Raw genomic sequence first — 19,855 nt, forward strand, 5'->3', positions numbered from 1 at the left:
AAAGGGGGTGACCGCGAGGGGATGGGGGAGGGAGCGGCAGCGATTGTGGGGGGTGGGGGGAGGGTGTGAAAACAGTGACGATCGGGGGGGGGGGGGGGGCAGGGGGCGGAGCGGCCTTTGAATGTGGGATGAAGCAGAGCAGAGGGATTTGGGGTGTCACATCACAAGGCAAAGTAGCACCTCAAGTGGATAAAGGCATTAAAAAGAAAGCAAATGGAATACTGGGTCTTATGGCAAAAGACATGGAATATAAAAGTCAAGATGTAATGGTGATTCTATATAAAACCTTAGTAAGACCACAGTTGGAGTAGATGTGCAGATTTATTGTTCCACATTATTGGAAGGATGTTGAGGCTATAGAGAGGATACAGTACAGATTCACTAGGACGCTGCCTGGGATGAGAAAATACAAATGCAGAGACAGACTTGAAAAGATAGAGCTGTTTTTATTAGAACAGAGATTACACAGCTACATGATGGAGGTGTTTAAAATTATGAAGCAGTGGTGGTTGGTGACCTTTCTGACGAGCGAAGCAAAGCTATACGTGCCTCATGAAGCCAGCGTGTTACCATGGCAACGGGCCCTTCCTATGGAATTTCACCACCGACCTTATTTTTATTAATTGTATAACAGTCCAAGTAAGTGCATTACTTCCTCAAGGGATGAATGAAAGAACAGTTCTACATTTTAGGCACATTCTCCTTGGATTCTCTTAACATTAATCAAAGACAGTGTTATGTGCAGAAAGATGTAAGTTGACAGAGGGGTCAGACCTGCAGTATCAGATTCTGGCAACAAAATCCCATCCAGTTTCAGTGGCCGTAATCCAATACTGTGGCTCGGATTTTGCCAATTACAGATGAATGTGCAGTGCAAACGCCAATCGCCGATTCTGCAGAACCTGCGTGCCGACAGCAACATCGACTCCCAGCTCGCACACACAAGATTCTAGGTGTGGCACTGCCTGACTTACCTCATGTGACACGCCACCTCTGTTATGAAGGGATGGGGCTGAGTGGACAGAAACAGACTGCTTCCATTGATTGAGGGGACTAAAATCAGAGGACCTAGATACAAGATTAAATGGACGAGATTTAGGACAGAGAGCAGGAGAACTTTTTGTTACACAGAGAGTTGCGAGTCTGTGGAATGCACTACCGCAGTTAATAATTCAAGCAAAGACCATGTCAACATTTAAGAATAGTTTGAACAGCTGAGTTGATGCTTGCTGCAGGTAGACTGAGGAATGCTGTGTCATGTGAAGAGGATGGACTCTGAGTTTCAGGCCTTATGAGCTGCTGTTTCCAGTTGTTCCTAAGGGAATACAAAGGAAAGAAGAATATATTGCAAACTGCAAGAGACTCTTTGTAATACATTTCAGGCTATAATGTAGTTCATGGAAAGTTGCTAATTGACTGAATGACAAATTCCTTGCAGGAAGAGAAAGATGTAAGAGGGGTCCCGGCCGACAGAGACATGTTGGCCGCCAACATCCCCCTCTCCAAATATCTCTATGGAGTGGTGACACACAGTATAAAGAGTGGGCTCCTCCAGGCAGCCTCGGGACATCAGATTGGGAGCCATGCCCAATCCCCTCCTTCCTTCCTCCCCCCCTCTCCTCTCCCTCCCCCCACCTATATTGCTAGCTGTAATGAATCACTCATTTCAGTAAGAGAAATCGCCATAGTAAACTGAACAGCCAATCCAGTACATAAGTCTGTTATTTCAACCATTATAGTGATTTCTAAAAATCCAAAATTTTTTCAGTCAGACAGCAAAAATAACAGATAAATCAACAACTTTGTTCAATTTACAATTCAAACATTTAATGCAGTCACATTTTTGGATTTATAACAGTCCCATGAGGCAGCAGTTACAGCATATGGTTCACGCTGGTGATTGGACACAGCATGAGCAATCAGAAATTCCGCTGACTGCATCATCTGCTGTTGCCATTACCTGCGAAGATGTTAATCTTTCATACTCAGTGGTGAAAATTCCAGCCCTTTATTCCAAAGTAAGGTGAGATAGTGCCTCTCAGTGGCTGACATGAAAATGGCAGGCACAATTACTCATGCTGAGACAGCGCGACTGCGAATTCTGAATTCCATGCCCAGATATTCACGCCAATGTTTCGCTTCAGAACAAAAACATTTGTAACTTCATAAAAAGTAAGTGAGCTTCACACACAGCACATCATAGAGTTGTCAAATGTCCTCTGGCAAGAATACATCAAAGTTAAAATCAACATAGTTCCATAAACAAAAAACATTCTCAGAATTGGCAGGATCACTGGAAAATCAAAGTGCTGTTTTTAATCACAGAATCCCCAAAATTCAAAAAAGTTCAAATCTGTTTTTGGCTGACATGATAATTCCCTGTACTCTCGCTCTCCCCCCACACCTCCTATGGTTGGATCCAATGAGTTCCCATGTGGATTTTCTTTCCCAAGGTTTGGTAATTTAAAGGGCTAGGGATGCTTCAGGAGACACCCCTATCCCTCATACTGAACAGGCCGGAAAATCCAACCAAAGTTTGGGGTGGGGGGAAAGCAGAATCCCCACCACCACCCACTTACAAAAGGGGACGCTTAAAAATGTTAATAAAAATTTGACGGCCAAATCTTTAGTGGTCCAGGCCTCAACCCCAGCCTGGACCCCCAAATGCTCCAGTGGTCTGGGAGTTATGCGTAGCCTGACCAGGTTTACCGCTGTTGACCCAACACTGGGTTTCTCTGAATGCTGGGGACGTGGGAACTCCAAAAGTAGGCAGACCCTGTCCTGCCATCCCCTTACGATGACGACCTTGTAGGGGATCGGTGGATGCTCTGGCCCCGAAACTGCCAACCTTGAAAATCCTCCGCCATGTCAGGACATGGTGTAACCCAATTGGAAAGCAAATAGACTCTTCATTAGCCGACAGGATGATTCTTGACTGTCAGTCAAACAGCACTTTTTCCCACGTCCAATATTTTCATAACTAGTAAACAAAAGTGTTCAAAGAAAAATTTTTGAAAACACTTTTTTATCGCCCCGGGTCACTCGCAGCAATGTTCTGGAATTAAGTCTTTAATTGCTGGGGACTCCAGGGCAATCCTGGAGAATTGGCAACTCCAGGTCCCAGCCTAGTTTGCAGCGTACTCCCACCAAAATGTCAGAGGGAGTACAGTATTTACACCAGCTGAAAAATATACCTTCACTGCTAATTTATCTTCTTCCATAATCTTGCTGCTTCTCTCCTGAAGTCACGAACTGAAGTATGGCACAGTTCCACTGGTGTTGGCTGCTCCTCTGTAGAGCGAAGAGACAGACGTTTAAATGTCACTGACATCAGGCAGGGGATTCTCATGGTGCATTTCCACTCGCTAGCACAGAGCTCAAGTTATTTTGTGTACACAAGGAGCTATATTTTTAAAGCTGTTCTTGCCAAGTTTTGCTGTCGGGTAGCAGACAGCAGAGCAAAACCTCAGATCAGATTAAAAACAAAATATCAGCCCCCCTGTCAGTACAGTAACGACGTAAAGCTAAGGTTGACTTGCGAACACACTTCTCCAGGGTCTTTCAACCAGTCCTAGTGGACTATATCTGTTCTGTAGCTGCAACATTTAAATGTCTTTCTTCTAAACTTTGTGAGGGAGCCCTTTACTTCAGATTTTTCACTGAGCAATGCTTCATACCAAACGATTGAACAAACATGAGGGAAATAATGTGTTTTTAAAGTATTTTGTTCTGTGCAGCAGTAGCTTGGGCCCTGATCTAGTTGACAAGGAGAACCTTGTTCTCCTTAGAGCAGAGAAGGTTAAGAAGAGAGTTAATAGAGGTGTTCAAAATCATGAAGGGTTTTGATAGAGTAAATAAGGAGAAACTGTTTCCAGTGGCAGAAGGGTCGGTAACCAGAGTACACAGATTTAAGGTAATTGGCAAAAGAACCAGAGGGGACATGAGGGGAAATTTTTTTACGCAGCAAGTTGTTATGATCTAAAATACACTGCCTGAAAGGGTGGTGGAAGCAGATTCAATAATAACTTTCAAAAGGGAATTGCATAAATTCTTGAAGGGGAAAAATTTGCAGGGCTATGGGGAAAGAGCAGGGTAGTGGGACTCATTGGATAGCTCTTTCAAAGAGCCAGCACAGGCACGATGGGCCGTATGGCCTCCTTCCGTGTTATATCAATATGATTCTATCACCTCTGAAGGCTCATCAGCGGTCGCTATTATCGTAAATTGATCACATAGTGGGAGGAGGTAAAGGAAACTAAGTCTCAAATGTCACCACTGCCAGTTCTGGCAGTGTACAGTATAGTTCCATAGTTTAATAGTATGGTACAGCACAGGAGGAGGCCATTCGGCCCATCATGCCTGTGCCAGCTCTTTAAGGAGCTTTCCAATTAGTCCCACTCCCCTGCTCTTTCCCCATTGCCCTGTAATTTTTTTCCCTTTTCCCTTCAAGTATTTATCCAATTCCCTATTGAATCTGCTTCCACCACCCTTTCAAGCAGTGCATTCTAGATCATTACAAGTCACTGTGTAAAAAAATGTTTCCTCACGTGGGAGAACCTTCACCACATGGACTGCAGCGGTTCAGGAAGGCGGCTCACCCCACCCTCCCAAGGGCAATTAGGAATGGGTAATAAATGCTGACCTTGCCAGCGACGCCCACATCCCATGAACGAATAAAAAAAAATGTTGCCTCTGGAAATTTTGCAAATTACCTTAAATCTGTGTCCTCTGCTTACTGACCCTTCTGCTACTGGAAACAGTTTCTCCTTATTTACTCTATGGCTGAGTCTCCTTATTGGTGCCTGTGCAGTTATTTCTGTCAGAATCAGCTAGTCTAAGAACATACCATTCAGGAACTCTCTCCCTGATAGATTCTAATCTCAGTTGTGGGGTCAGAGGATGGGGAGAGATAAGGCATCCTGTTTTACTTGAGACACGGACGCCGGACACAACGACCTAATTTATTATCAGCAGGAAAGGAGGCTGCAAGTTGGGATCAAATCAGAGGATCACCCTGCAGCGGCACATCCCAGTACAGGGCACGAACTAAAGAATTATTGGATTTTACAGTACAGAAGGAGGTCGCCAAGGCTTTCCCCGAGTGCTCCAGCTTCCTTCTGCTCCCTCCCTCAGTAGTTTTAGGAGCAGCTCCAATCCCCACACCTGATGCTCTCCCATCTCAGGCACCCTTCCTGGCTTCAAGCCCCACTACCAAGTTAGGGCCACAACAGGGTGCAGAATAGAACCGCAAGTGGACAACTTTCCTCAACCCCGGGAGCTGCAGATCAGCTGATTCGCCAAGTACTCCCCTAAAATGTTAATGGCGAAGAAACAGGATCGGCGTTCAGTAAATCAATTGAACCCTCGGTCTCATCCCTGGCTGAAACGAAGCCTTGAAACTCATTCTGCCAGTCAGTACAGGACCCCCTGCTGTGCTCCAGACTCGTGCTGCAAGTTTCTTTCTCACTTCTGTGCGTTGCAGCAGTTCGCAGACATGTTAACAGCAATCAGGGTTCATGTAACCATCGCAACATGAGTAAAAAGACCTCTCAGAGAGGGGTATGAGGGCATGCCTTATAATCCATCATCTGCCCCCCCCCCCCCACCTGAAAGAATTATCCACTTCGTCCGATTTCACTGTTCTTTTTCCTTATTCTTTTATGCTTTTCTTTTTCAAATATTTAACCATTTTCTTTTGAAAAGCTATTATGGATTCTGCTTCCACCACATTTAACTGGTAGGGCACTCCATATCCTAATAACCCCCTGCGTAAAACAAAGTTTCTCTTTCGTTTGTTCGGTCACAATGTTAAATTTCCTGCCTTCCAGTTACTGACTCACTGACCAGTAAAATTGGTTTTCCCCAATTTACTTTATGATGTCTGTGCAATCCTCAGCATTTAATCTGAGATTCTGCTTTTGTTTCTGGGTGATACTTTGCCTAAATGGGAGCTGTGCGAGGTTTAGTTTCAAACCGAAGCCAGGGCCCTCAATAAAAAGCTGTGATGTGGAGATGCCGGTGATGGACTGGGGTGGACAAATGTAAGGAATCTCACAACACCAGGTTACACGAAGGAGATAATCTCCGAAAGCTTGTGATTTTAAAATAAAATTGTTACGACAATGCAAAATCGTCGAGCAGAAATTGATAGCCAAGTTCCGCACCCATGAGGATGGCCTCAACCGGGATCTTGGGTTCATGTCATGCTACATGTAACCCCACCAGCAAGGGAAAAAAAAGTTAGCTGTTTTTAATACAACTGGAAATTCTCTCTCTCTCTCTCTGCCTTTCGGGTCTCTTTCTCTCTGTCTGTATAATTTGACACAATGTGTATTCAGCATACTGGGACCTACTGTTTTCCGTGGCTAACCTGTCTGAACACCAACGACACCTTTGATTGGTGTGATGGTGTCCCAGCCTAATATAAGATATGCGATTTGAGAACCTCTCATTCACTACTCACCTGACGAAGGAGATAATCTCCGAAAGCTTGTGATTTTAAAATAAAATTGTTGGACTATAACCTGTGTTGTAAGATTCCTAATAAAAAGCTGCTTTGTGACCTAGGGGAGCTGAAAAGCCTGTGGTGCAATGGATCAATCTTTCCTTTAACACATATTCAATTATTTATTTCTTGGTTTAGCGTTTGCCATTTCAGATTGAATGAGATAAATAAATGCTGCAGCCTTTTACATTTCACCTCTATTAAAGTTCACATAGGACTAAAATCACAGAAGTGTATGGACCCCTTTTGGGAAGTGGAATAGAACTCATTCTACTCTGGTTCTCAAAAGGTTACCTTCTTGTTAAGCAATCATACAGGGCTCTGCTCATCCCATTTTGTCTCGGCAGTCCATTTTTTGAGCACCTTGCCTGTTCTTTGCTTGAAATGAAAATCAGATGGTAAATAATCAATTTTTATCCTGGTTTTGTCTATTTTTTGGCAGATTTTCTTTTGGTTTGGTAAAAAATGAAAACTGGACCGTCTCAAATAATAGCAGAATCCTGCTATTCTACTGTAACCATGTACACCCCCTCTGGACCCATCTTTTGTTTCTTTACTTGTCCCATTACCACCCTTTTTGCCTTGCAGCATCATCCCTTTTGTCATTGGATCACCCCTAGCACAGAATTTCTTTAGTTCTACTCCCCCTGCTCCTCCCTTTCCCTGGCTCTGCACTTGCTTAAAAACTGTTAATCTCCAACATCTTCCAGTTCTGATGAAAGGTCATCGACCCGAAACATTAACTCTGTTTCTCCCTCCACAGCTGCTGCCTGACCTACTGAGTCTTTTCCAGCACCTTCTGCTTTTATTTCAGATTTCCAGCGTCCTCAGTATTTTGCTTTTGTTTTGTGATAGCAGAATCTATCACAATGACTGATTTGGCCAGTAGGTCAATTGATCATTATAACCAACTGTCCACCAGAAGGTAGCAATCCCTAGATGCGTGATGTGTACTCAGCAGTGCTTCGCACACACTGGCATTTTAAACAGATGCTCAGCCTCCCGTTCCCAATGTGCTGCTCAGAACGTTAGTGCTAAATAAAGAATGCTAGTGTTTTTATTTTGTTCTAGTTATTGCACTCAACCCAAAACGACATTCTGCGTGCAATAGTTTAAAATGCTTACGAAAACTAAATAGTGCTTAACAGTGCAGTCTTTGACTCATCCTCAGGATCTTTTACAGTTAGCCAGTCATCGACAACAACAACTTGCATTTATAAATTCATGTAAGACGCCCCAAGCTGCTTCACAGGAGCATTATCAAACAAAATTTGACACCAAGCCACATAAGATGACATTAGGTCAGGTGACCAAAAGCTTGGTCAAAGAGGTAGATTTTAAGGAGAGTCTTAAAGGAGGAGAGAGGGGTAGAAAGGTTTAGGAAGAGAATTCCAGAGCTTAGGGCGTAGGCAGATGAAGGCACGGCCGTCAATGGTGGAGCGATGAAAATCAGGGATGTGCAAGAGGCCAGAATTGGAGGAGAACAGAGACACTGGAGGGTTGTAGGGCTGGAGGAGGTTACAGAGATAGGATGGGGCGAGGCCATGGAGTGATTTAAAAACAAGAATGAGAATTTTAAAATCAATTTAGGCCATGTAAGGTTAATTAGAAGGTCATTAGTAATATCACTGACAACTCATATGCTAGATTTTACTGAGTAATGATGTTATTGCTAAGGCAATTGTCTCAACATTTGGACTACTGTTGAGAGAAAGCTTCCCTTGGTGTGAGGATCTGGTGCTAATGCCAAGAGAAAACTGGATGATGAAGGACAGGGATACACCAACCCAGGAGTGCGGGAAGAAAAGGTCATGTGGGTTCTGGTGCTTTTCCTGGTTGGGTTGGTTCCAGATAGTATTTCGAACAAACAAAGCCGCCATTTATTTTAGGAGTTTTGTACATTTTTGGTCAGCATACTTGATCAGCGACCGATTCACACCACCACACACCATCTCTACCTAGCTGACAATAGCCTTTAAACCTCAGATGTGGAGATGACCTCTTAAAGTAGGTTTAGCTGGACACACTGTTTTGAAATACAAGATTTTTCAAATTAAAAAGAATTCCTCAATGCAGAACTGCCGTAAGTGAGACATCAATGCTTTGTTTGATTGTAAAGCACAGTCCAGTCGAGAACCTTTTTAGATCCAGTGGAACAATTCATATAAATTAAGACTGCAGTTAGAGAGATTAACTGCATCGACATCTGACTACATTCCTTCATGCTGAGTGTGCTCTCACTTACCTTAAACGAAAGCAAAAGACTGCGGATGCTGGAAATCTGAAATAAAAACAGGAACTTACCTTATATGGATATGGTTATAATGCATTGTGCAAACCATGTACAATCAGAGCCAGACATCCTACTAAACATTTATGCTGCCAACATATACGTAAATGACACACAAACTGGAATGCCGATATTAAGCAAGTCATTAACATATTCATGTCTCACTGCTCACATTAGGGCAGTCTTATACTTTTCATAACTTGGAACGGCCAAGTTACATTTTTGTTGAAAAAGATTAGCATTTTAATTTGCTATATTTTCACGCTTATGTTAAACACTAATCTGCATTCAAATCTTTATCTATTTCAATGCAAACATATTCCCATCATCTACATGTGTTCCATGGAAATATTTATGCCACGTATTTCTCTCACAAGCTGGTTGCACTACATAGTTTGTATTGATGTGAAGCAGTTTTTTGGCTTTGCACAAACAAAATCTGTGTAATAAAACTAGAGCGTGAAGTTGCAGATCGAATACTGGCAAGCAGCGTGAGATTACTTTGAGAAGGCAGTCTCTCTCTCCACTTTAACTTTGCATCAACTTCCGTATAATGACGAGAAAGAAGAAACAGCAGAGAGAAAAGACACAGGAGGGAAGGCCGGATCACCACATAACAGGAAAGAACAGGGCCACCCATACATTCTATATACTAGTAAGAGGAGGGGGGCAACAGTAAATACACATTAAAGGCCACAGGAAGAGCAAGACCATAAGAAATAGGAGCAGGAGTAGGCCATACGGCCCCTCGAGTCTGCTCCGCCATTCAATAAGATCATGGCTGACCTTCGACCTCAACTCCACTTTCCTGACTATCCCTTGATTCCCTTAGTGTCCAAAAATCTATCGATCTCAATCTTGAATATACTCAATGACTGAGCATCCACAGCCCTCTGGGGTAGAGAATTCCAAAAGATTCACAATCTTCTGAGTGAAGAAATTTTTCCTCATCTCAGTCTTAAATGGCCGAGTCCTTATCTTGACACTATGTCCCCTAGTTCCAGATTCTCCAGCCAGGGGAAACAGCCTCTCAGCATATACCCTGTCAAGCCCTCTAAGAATTTTCTACGTTTCAATGAGATCACCTCTCATTGTTCTAAACTCCAGAGAATATAGACCCATATTACTCAATCTTTCCTCTTAGGACAACCCTCTCATCCCAGGAATCAATCTAGTGAACCTTATTTGCACCGCCTCTAATGCAAGTATATCCTTCCTTAGGTAAGGAGGCCAAAACTGTACATGGTACTCCAGGTGTGGTCTCACCACAGCCCTATATAATTGCAGCAAGACCTCCTTACTCTTATACTCCAACACCCTTGAAATAAAGGCAAACATACCATTTGCCTTCCTATTTGCTTGCTGTACCTGCATGTTAACTTTCTGTGATTCATGTACAAGGACACCCAAATCCCTCTGACTACCAACATTTCTTAGTCTCTGACCTTTTAAAAAATATGCTGCTTTTCTATTCTTGCTACCGAAGTGGATAATTTCACATTTCCCCACAAAATACTCCATCTTCCACCTTCTCGCCCACTCACTTAATCTGTCTATATCCCTTTGCATCCTCCTCACAGCTTACTTTCCCACCTAACAAGGATTTGACAAATACCACGAATGGTATTTTTAATTCTCCAGACAGTTGTATAGCTGGCACTTAATATTATCTCTGTTTATAATGCTTTAATCAAATGTCTGTTTTATCTGAATTGAAATAAAACGTTGTATTTGAGATCTAACTTAATTATTTAGCGAACGGGCAGATCAAAAGTATATGTTCTCTAGGGGAGAAGTTTTGGGAAAGTGCATGATAGGTGGGGGGATTCTGGCATGACACTTTATTGCTGCGTTTATTTTATGGGCCGCTCCAAAGAGAAGTACAGACAGACAGGAAAGAACAGGCATACATAGAAAATAAAAAGAGAAGGTAAAGACAGAAATAGAAATATACAGGGAAATAATAAAGAAGAAATGTGTGAGGAAGAGAGAGAGACATTCACGCACACAGGAAAATAATGGCAAATGGGAAGCCCAACTGAGTCACTGGGGTGAGAAGATTTCCTGTGTACCAAGTAAATTATTGGGTCCAACTGAGATTGGAGTTATTTCAAATTAGCCAGCCACTAGGAGTAAAGTAAAATTAATCAGAAGTAGATGTTATTTTAATCAAATTAGGTGAACATAAAAAATTAAATGATGCATTTTTTTTTACAGTGTTGGCTATTTCCTATAAACTTTCCTTCTTTGGTGTGCATCCTCCATGCAATGCTGGAGTGAGACGGCCCTGGAAAATTAAATTGCTACGTGGGGATCATCACTTTTTAAAACATTTTGTCCCTTAGGGATCCCTCCCACCTCTACATTCTAATCAAGGGGAAGCTCCATTTTGAGGTTTCAGCTCATTTCTCCTGCACTTCGGATATTAAATGTCTCTTCAGTTTGCTCTAATTCTAAATAAATTTTTCATATTTACTCACTTGAGACAACTTACTTATCTAAAGCTTGCACATGTTCAAGCTTTCAAGTGCAAAGTTTCTTTCCTTTGTCAGTTTACACCTGCTAAGACCATCTTTAGTGTGCAAGCCATTGGAACCAGTGACTTATCTATCTTCAGTTCTGCTAATCTAATTTAAATTATAGTCAGTCTTGTGCTGTGGGCACATTAGGAAATGAGTCCAGACTGCCCAAACCATTTTACGTAGAACCCTCACAACTAACAAAGAGAATCTGGGCTGGACTTGAACCTGGTTCCCAGAGGCGAAAGGACAATGTGTTAATCACTGTGTCATCCAATCCTCCAACTCCCTGGGCTTTGATCGTCAGATTTTTCAGCATATCGCTTCATATTAATAAATAGAGTAGCAACATTTATACAGTGCTTGGGGACACAAATAAATACTCTAGCAAACTGGCTGTAAGGGGCATTGAGCTCAAGTGGCCATCTGGTGCTTAGAACCATCAGGTTGGCAACGATTGTCCTGAAGACTTTTATATATCAAGCATTGCCACGACTTATCTTTACTAAGTTCAAAAAAAAATCCCCAGGTTAAAATCTCATCTGTTTATGCTCTTGGTTTCATGTCTTCTAAATATTTTGCCAATGATTTTTACCACAGCATTCAAGACTGAATTTTTTTATAGCATAAATATGGCTATTTTTAATATGCACATCCCCCTTCACTCAGAGTTTTTCTAAGTGAGACATATATTATTGGGATATAGTTCAATGTTAGTAATGATAAACTAATCTCATAATCAGCTATCACTCTAAACATCAACTCCAATCAGCTATAAACAAAGAGACCACAGGGTTCAAATTCCATAAAAGTGTGATAAAAGTAGATAGATAAAGCCATAAAAAAGGCCAATAGCAATTTGGGTTTTATAAAGAGAGGCATTGAGTACATGAGTAAAGAAGTAATTATACATTTCTAAAGAAATTGATTAGGCCAGTTAGAGTACTGTGTGTGGTTTTGGGCACCCCCATTATGGAAAGAACAATGTAGATCTACCAGGATGATGCAAGTGATGGGAAACTATAGTTATGAATAGAGACTTGAGATACTGGGACTATTTCCAATGGGGTAGAGAAAGCTCAGAGGAGATTTAATAGAGTTTAAAAAAAAATTATGAGGGTTTTTGATAGAATGAATAAAGACTATTTCCTCTGGGTGGGTAGTCAGTGAAGAGGGGTCCCCAATTTAAAATTGACACTATGATAGTGAGGAGAGAGGGTGGAGAATAAGATGCAGAGGGTAGTTGGAGCGTGGAATGCTTTGCCACCAAGAGTAGTTGTGGTAGAGATGATTGCATCTTTTAAGGGAAAACTGAATAAGTATTTGAAACAGCGAAACATATAGGGCCATGAGGAGACAGCAGGATAGTAGGATTATGAACATATGAAATCGACGGGCAGGAAAAGACCAGCTGTTCCACTGAGCCTGCCCCACACAACCATGTCACCTGGAGGATTAGGTACCCATACCCACCAGAACACATGTCCACCAGTCATCTAATCTCCTGGGAGAGGTGAAAAAACACAGAAAGAACCCAAGGCCAATTAGGGGGGAGGAAAAAATCTGGGAAATTCCTCTCTGACATCTTAGGCGGTCAAAACTAGTCCAGAAGATCACATAGACTAGGCATATAGCACCTGCTATTTTCCCTACCTTTTATAAGACGTGATCGTCTTCTCAATCAGGAATTAATCGAGCACTCTCTTGAAGGTATGCAGAGAGTCTGCACTCACCACACGAGCCGGTAACTTGTTCCATAGGCATACTATCCTCTGCAAAAAGAACTTCTGACACCTAACCAGGCCCTACCCTTTCGTTGCTCATACACATGACCTCTGGTCTTCCCCAATCTATCTAGTTGAAATAGCTTCTCAAAAGGAACTCAAGCCCTTTAAAAATTTTGTATACCTCTAGGAACATAGGAACAGTAGACGACCATTTAGGCCCTCGAGCCTGTTCCGCCATTCAATAAGATCATGGCTGATCTGTGACTTAACTCCATATACCCGCCTTAGCCCCATATCCCTTAATACCTTTGGTTATCAAAAATCTATCAATCGCAGATTTAAAATTAACAATTGAGCTGGCATCAACTGCCGTTTGCGGAAGAGAGTTCCAAACTTCTACCACCCTTTGCATGTAAAAGTGTTTCCTAACTTCACTCCTGAAAGTCCTGGCTCTAATTTTTAGGCTATGTCCCCTAGTCCTAGACTTCCCAACCAGTGGAAATGGTTTCTTTCTGTCCACCCCATCAGTTCCCCTTAATAGCTTGAAAACTTCGATCAAATCACCCCTAAATCTTCTCAATTTCAGGGAAGACAACCCTAGTTTGTGTCATCTCTCCTCTATCAAATCACTCCGAAGTCTATGCATTTCTAAAGGGGATAAACCCAACCCTTTAAGCCTTTCTGAATGACTAAGGTCTTTTAAGCTGGGGATCATCCTTGTGTCCTCCTTTGGACTTTTTCCAAAGCTTCTGTATTGCCCACCATGTGAAGGGACCAAAACTGGACACAGCATTTCAAATGCAATCTAACCAGGGTCTTGCATGAAGACAAAACAGTATGCTTTGTTTTATATTGAATAGTTCTATTTATGCAACCTGTTTGCTTTGGCTACGGCTGTTCAGCATTAGTCATGAATGCTTAGAATGTTATGAACGATAACGCCAAGATCCCTTTCTCAACAGTAGTGTGTAAGTACACTTGGTATTGATCCTACTAAAAGCACTAAACTGCACTTATCTAAGTTAAAGGCCATTTACCAGAGTTGGGCCCATTCCCCCAGCACATTTAAATCCATTCACAGAAGTTCCTTGTCCTGCGCAGTCCTGATACTTGCACAAATGTTAGTGTCATCTGTGAACTTGCGGACCATTCCCCCAACAGCTACATCTAGCTCATTTACGAAGATAGTAAAAAACGTCTCCAAGACCAATATTGTGGGACACCACTAGTAACCAGCCTCCAAGCAGATCCAGTCATTAACCACAATTTTCTGCCTACGGGAATGTAGCCAAATCCTAATCCAATGTAACAGTTCCCCACCGATACCACAATATTCTGTCTTGTAGAGTAACCTATTGTGGTTTACCTTACCAAAGGCTTTTTGGAAGTCCAAGTAGACAAAGTCTACTAGGATGCCCTCATCCACTAACCTTGTAATTTCCTCAAAAGATTGTATAAATTAGTCAGACGCGGCCTCCTTTTCCAGAAGTCGCGTTGAGTGGTCTCTGATGATACCCTCCCTATCCAGGTGATCATAGAGAGCTATTTCACAATTCCTTCAAGCATCGCATTGATGATTAAGTCAGGCTTATGGGTCTGTAGTTCCCTGGATCGAACTTGTGACCCTTTTTGAAAATCAGCACCACATGAGGGTTAGTCTTGGATTGTTCTACCAAACAAGAAGCAGAGACACTATGGGCTGAAGGGCCTCCTTCTTTGCTGTAAACTCGTATGATTTGATATTTTGTAATGGATAAAGTTAGCAGCTGAGCAGAGTAATTGAGGAGAAGTGGGAGTAGAATTTGGTAATTGGTTCACTCAGCCTCCTTGGATGATGGGAAGATGAGAACATTTTAAAATTGTGTACCTGTGAATGAACCAGACATTACTCCTGGCACAAGTTTAGACAAAATGCACTTATCTGGCCTTCAAGACTTGCATCAAGATTCATCAAGTCATAGGATTGCCATTTCCTGTAATTTCATGATCTAAATGACAGAATTTAATGGTGAACTTGACATTGTACAACATATGAAAATCACTCGACAGACAAATGTTCTCACTCATCTGAAAAAACTAGTGTTTCTTGACCTTTACTTAGTTTGGTTGCTTTTGGGAAAATCACAATTTATTTTTATACTCGAAAAGCCATATGTACTTTATATATTTCTGTAATGACTAGTTCCAGAAAACTCGTAATTCTGTACGTGCAAAAACTTTGCAGTGTCACCAGGTGGCTGTGATCAGGTAGGTCAACACCATCCAGTGAAAAAATAAAGTATTACATCAAGTTGAAATGGTCACCAGGTAATGGAACAGGAGTTCAAACAAGCATGAAACACGCAATTATTTTGCATTAATTAATATATCCCATGGAACGAGTCTTAGCTAGAATGAACCATTTAACCGTACACAAATATGATGAAAAAGAAAGCTATCGGGCGTAAAACGGGCACAAAGCATACCGATTTAGCAGTGAGTAGCCTCTGCCCAGTCTACACAGGTGTGGGTTCCCACTTCTAAATTTGTGGGGCCCATTTTCAAGGTGCCCAGGACAGGCACCCGAACAGGTATTCGGCCCACTTGAATATATTAATTAGGGACTTAACACCTATTGAAGGACCCCTTGCTGAAATCAGTCAGAGATGAGCAGGGCAGGCAGACTCCACAGGAGTCACGGTCGCCCCCCCGACAGCCCGGCCCAACGTCAATGTCTTCCCTCAGACAAGCTGCCTGCGGAAGCACAACCAGTGCTGGCAGCTCGTGCCTACTATGTTGATGAGGGCCGAGGACCACTTTCGTTTTGAACTTTTCATTTTCAAATATTTATCCACTTGCCTTTTAAAAGTGATTATGGGTTCTGCTTCTACCAGTTTTGGGCAGAACGTTCCCACATTCTAACAATACCTGTGCAAAAAAAATAATTCTTCTGAGCCCTACCTTTTGCTGATATCGTCAGGGCAGGGAAGAAACAGGACGAGGGAATTGGGGGGGGCGGGGTTTATGTGCAGAGGTTATACCAAGCTAGGATGGGACAAGCTTAATGGACCAGCTGGTGTTCTCCTCCCCTTTTTTTGCTTGTTTGTATCTCTTTCCGATCTCCACTTGACCTTTTCTATTCGAATGAAAAGAACCAGTTTCTCGAGTCTTTCGTTACTTACTTCATAAACTGGATCAATTTATAAACTCAACAGAGCAGCAGCTTACCACAAAATAAACAGAAAAAGGTCATCACATTATTAGTTATTGATGCATTTCAAAACATTCTCTTTTGCTCTTTGCAATTATCTCAAAAACATCATGAATTGTAATACTTAAAATCTAAGTTGCTAATTGTGTTAGTGTATTTTTTTTTGTTGCTGCTTAAGTTCTAATTATTTCATTACATCAAGGTGACCAAATGTTTTGTAAGATCAAGATTCTATGCCAGCTTGAACCCCCTACAAGACTGGCAAACAACTAGACTACAATAAACCGAAAATCATGTTTGCAATGTTTCTAGGCCATTTTCTTTTCAGAGGACATCGTCATGTTCTCATGTAAGGAACTTAATGCTTTGAAATAGAATAAAAGTTTAAATTCCCTGTAAACTCTGACCTGTCTAACCAGTTTAACACAACCAGAGACCTCTAATCAGGTGTGACCTATTTTAAATGCTATGCTGAGTCAGTCACAAAAGCTCTCCTTCATTGCTCACGAACACCTTGCATTGTTTTAGCTGCATATAGTGACATCACTATTTCCGGCCAGAATGGAGATGATTGGGTAATTCCCATCAATCACGCCTGGATATCACACTATTGTGATGGGAATTGATTTTATGCACGCAATTTGTATTATGTAACTATACTCCACTCACTGCATTTTGCTAGAGAAATCACCCTGCTTTTATTGGAAAACACTGTAGTTTCGGTCATGAGTTCTGTTTGCTGTAGTTCATAGAGACTCTCTTTAAATAGACCGTTTGCTGTAGTGCACTCCTTAAATAGACTGATTGCTTGCTGTAAATCCTGCCTCCAACTTATTGGGTGACAGTGGTATCAACAGACATTCTGCATTTATATAATGTCTTTAATGTAGAGAACTATTCCAAGGCACTTCAGAGATTAAAGAAAAAAAATGGACATCGAGCCAGAGATAGTAGGGGGGCAGGGGCAGATGTGATCAAAAGCTTCGTCAGAGGTGGGCTCTATGGAGGGTCTTAGAGCAGAGGGAGGTAGAGAAGCAGAGGAATTTAGGAAGAAAATTCTAGTGGGGGCCTAGGCAATAGAAGGCACAGCTGCCAGTAGTCCGATGCACATGAGGCCAGAGTCAGAAGAATGGAGAGTTTGGGGGGGGGGGGGGGGGCGGGGGCGCTGTAGCACACCAGATCTTGGTAAGGAGGGGAGGAGAGGAAGAGGGGGGGTGCAGGGCCTTGGAAGGACCTAAACATGAGGATAGGAATTTTAAATTTGAGGTGTTAGGGACAGTGTAAGCTAAGAACAGATAGGATGTAGACATGAGACTTAGTGTGGGATAGGATACAGGCAGCATAGTATTGGATGAGCTTAAATAATTCAAGGGGTTTTCACCTCCAACAGCTCTTATTTGGAAGCCTAACCCATGTGTTGATCATTGATTTTGTAAAGAACTTCCTGATATCAGTTACTAGTTTGAACATGTGTCCCTGGTCCTGCCCTCCTAATTGTCTAAGTAGTATTGCAGATTTACTTTTTCCATTCCCTTATCTATTCTTTTTAGTGACACCAGCAGCACGACTATTGTTAACTCCACACCTAAAAGACAAGCAGTGAAATATAAAAACGTTGCAGCCAAAAAGGTAGCATTATATTGTGTTGAGATCATTGGCAATGTTACCCAAACCACCTTTATTCTGAGGGCACGAAGGTCAGTTACATTTGGTTGCTTGGCCTAGTTATCGCATCGGAACTACGAGGAAAATCAGGAAGCAGAGATCGGTGCTAAAGAGGGAATAGTCAGCAAATTCAATCTTCTGCCAAGCCTATACCCACTTATAAACAATTTTACAACACCAAGTTATAGTCCAGCAATTTTATTTTAAATTCACAAGCTTTCGGAGATTTTCTCCTTCCTCAGGCAAATGTTTCAAGATCTCCTTGAAGCCACTTAGCAATGAAACTATGCATTACTGTAGATAGCCTTCATTTCTTGCTAGTGGATTCTAGTTAAAACCACAAGGATACTTGACCAGATGAATCATTCCATGAGAGTCTGTACATCAGAGAGCTGTTGCCTAGGTGTTCTCTCATACTGATATGGGGAAATGTACATTCCCCATTTGATGTCGGGTGTCTGTATTGCATTAGGGTTAGGGTTAACCTAATGTAAATTGCTTTGTTTTTGCTCGTGACAAACACTGGCAACACCCTTCTAGCTTAGTTTTGTATGGGTGATAACAGATAGTCTTTATTTTGGAAAAACACGTTACCTACCTTAAAAAAAGGGACATTATAGGGTCAAACTCACCACTGAGGCATGGTTTTAAGATGATCACATGGTATACCAAGCATTTGGTATCTCAACTAGAGTTGACATTGTGACTTTTGATCACTGAGGCTGCTTGTAATTTATAAGTAGGTATTGAAATAAACTAGGATATCTGAAGATGGATAATTTTAACTGTACTAGCCATGGCTAGTAGAGGTCAGAGGCTGGGTATTTGACGGAGTGGCTCACCTCCCAACTCCCCAGAGCCTTTACAACCTACGAGGCACATGTCACGTGTGAGATAGAACACTCCCACTTGCCTGGATTGGTGCAGCTCCAACAACACTCAAAAGGTCAAACCTATCCACAATAAAGCAATCTGCTTAATCAGCACTGGCTTAAACATTCACTCCCTCTACCGGGGGAGCTGTGGCTTCAGTATTATCTACAAGATGCACTGCAGCAACTCGCCAAGACTTCTTCAGCTGCACCTCCAAGTTCCCTGCCAAGTCACACACCATTTCGAAGTGGACATATAACCATTCCTTCATAAGTCACTGGGTCAAAATCCTGGAGCTTCCTACTCAACAATATTGTGGGAACACCTTCACAGATTAAAACAGGTTCCATAAGGCAGCCTACCTCCACCTTAGAAGGAACTAAGGATCAGCAATAAATGCTGGCTTTGCCAGTGATGCCCATATCCCAAGAATGAATTAAAAATTGGAGCAAAAATCAAGCTATATCTTGGGCAAATATGCTTCATTGTCAAGTTTCCTTGTTCTAGATTCCCTTCATAGACGTCATCCCTACCATGCAAATTCCTTACCCCAAAACAGCCTACAAAAACCTCCAAAAATCAAGTGCATTAAAGCCAAGTCTCAATTGAAGGAATCATCCATTGACAAATCACTAGAATTTGCCCAGTTGTCAGTACATTATAACAATGATATGTTTAAAAACCAAAAGCCAAACTGACCAGCATTCTGTATTGTAATACTCCATTTCCTTTCCCTCCAGCAATGAAGCCCAGAGTCTAACTAGGTCTTAAAACTTAAAAGGTACAAAAAGCAATTAATAAAATGTTTCTTCCATCATTCCATCTACATGCTTAATTTGTCCTGCAATTTTCTGCTCCTCACAATTCATTATACCTGCTACTTTAGAAGCACCTCTAGGCTTTGATATACTCTGCTCTATTCTGATATTCAAGTCATTCAAGAGTGTAAAAGCATCACTTTTTAGGGACTTTGAAGAATGACAACTATTTGCCTATTAAATGCCTCCAATTTCATATGCTTTCAAGTTAGTAATCTTAAAAGCCCTTCTGAAAATCCACAAAGAATTGACAATTACTGGACCACAA

General features: G+C 41.8%; 1 long non-coding RNA gene across 1 annotated transcript; it reads right to left on the reverse strand.

Annotated features, from left to right (window-relative positions):
• Nucleotides 1–426: 426 nt before the first annotated feature.
• Nucleotides 427–16,018, reverse strand: LOC137300835 (uncharacterized). The gene is made up of 4 exons (XR_010958163.1): nucleotides 15,982–16,018; nucleotides 14,909–15,029; nucleotides 3,195–3,291; nucleotides 427–1,315 (listed from the first exon to the last, which is right to left on the reverse strand). It is a non-coding gene; the product is annotated as an uncharacterized lncRNA (long non-coding RNA).
• Nucleotides 16,019–19,855: the final 3,837 nt, after the last annotated feature.

This window comes from Heptranchias perlo, chromosome 32, assembly GCF_035084215.1.
Source record: "Heptranchias perlo isolate sHepPer1 chromosome 32, sHepPer1.hap1, whole genome shotgun sequence".
Taxonomy (NCBI): Eukaryota; Metazoa; Chordata; class Chondrichthyes; order Hexanchiformes; family Hexanchidae; genus Heptranchias; species Heptranchias perlo.